Genomic DNA, 1,290 nt, shown 5'->3' with positions numbered 1-1,290 from the left:
CCCCCTATATAGAATTTTACTCCTTAGTTCATGGATATTCCCCCAGCTATTGGCTTCATTATGCTCATTTACTAACTTTAATCTTCATTTTTTTTCCATTGCAGATGTCCAACTCCTCTTCATCAATCAAGTCTGTAAGCGAGCGTACTCCCTAGGAGTTCTTGGAAAGGGTGAAAAGGATTCTCCCTCGCTCCACTTTATATTTGTTCAGTGAGGAAGACTTCTTGAAAAGGTATAGCGCAATGGCGAGAGTAAAATAGACATCTCGGTCAGCTTCTGAAGATAATCTTCTTATTGCTCAGCACATCACCCAAGGTTCTTCGCCTGACTCTTCTCAGATCTTTTCTCAGTATAGTACTTCCCTTGGCTCTCGGGGCACATCCCAACGAAGTCATTCTTATCAGTGGAGTCTGCCTAGTCAGCGACACTCCTTGCAACACCCTTTGCATCGGGATACCAGTTGGGTTCCCCATCACTCTTCTTCTCAGAGAGAACATACCGATGGCTCTCATCGCCAAGCTACTCATCCTTAGGAGCGTTTGATTCATAGGTTCCGACGGACACACTCTGCCATCCAGTCTGGTGCCCTACTTCCTCTTCATCCATACTTCCGGGGCGTGGCAGATTATTTTGGTCCAACTTTCGTTCTGAGCTTGAAGCTGTCTGCCATGAGGTGTTGGACCTTAGGTGTAACGACCCAAAATTTCTAATAAGGCTTAAGAGCCTTGATTAGTGTGCTGGGAGGGCATAATTGGAGGTTAAGAGAATTAATGGTAGGAAAGCGTAGATATGGGTATTGAATAAGTATACGGGCCCTGTTTGGCTGATAAGGGCATAATGGTAATCTTGGCCCGTTAGGGCATAAATGTGAATGTGTGTGATAAATTGTTGAGACCACATAATTATGTGGGTGGATTGATAAATATATATATATATATGCATGTACAGGTGTGTGCATTTGTAACTATCGGCACGAGGCGATCCTAGGGAGCAGGAAGCGGGAAAAGTCACAACGGGGCTTAAGATATGACTTTGGATAAGTCGGGAGTACTTTTAGATAGCGGGTAGTGATTTGGACTATCGGGTCATGAAAATAAATATATGGAGATATATTTGAGGTTAGGATGTCTAGGCGGGAATATTGGGGGATTTTACCATTTTGGCCTCGGGGACGGTTCCGGCACCCCGAGCCTCGGGATTAACTTAACGGGTAAGTTAAACATAAGGAAGCTTTTAGAAGAAAACATAAACCGACTTTAAATTAGCTTCAGCTCTCTCTCTCTCTCACGT

The sequence above is a fragment of the Humulus lupulus genome, chromosome 2 (genome assembly GCF_963169125.1).
Source record: "Humulus lupulus chromosome 2, drHumLupu1.1, whole genome shotgun sequence".
Lineage (NCBI taxonomy): Eukaryota > Viridiplantae > Streptophyta > Magnoliopsida > Rosales > Cannabaceae > Humulus > Humulus lupulus.
The sequence above is the reverse complement of the archived record's forward strand: the minus strand, read 5'-3'. Positions refer to the sequence as shown.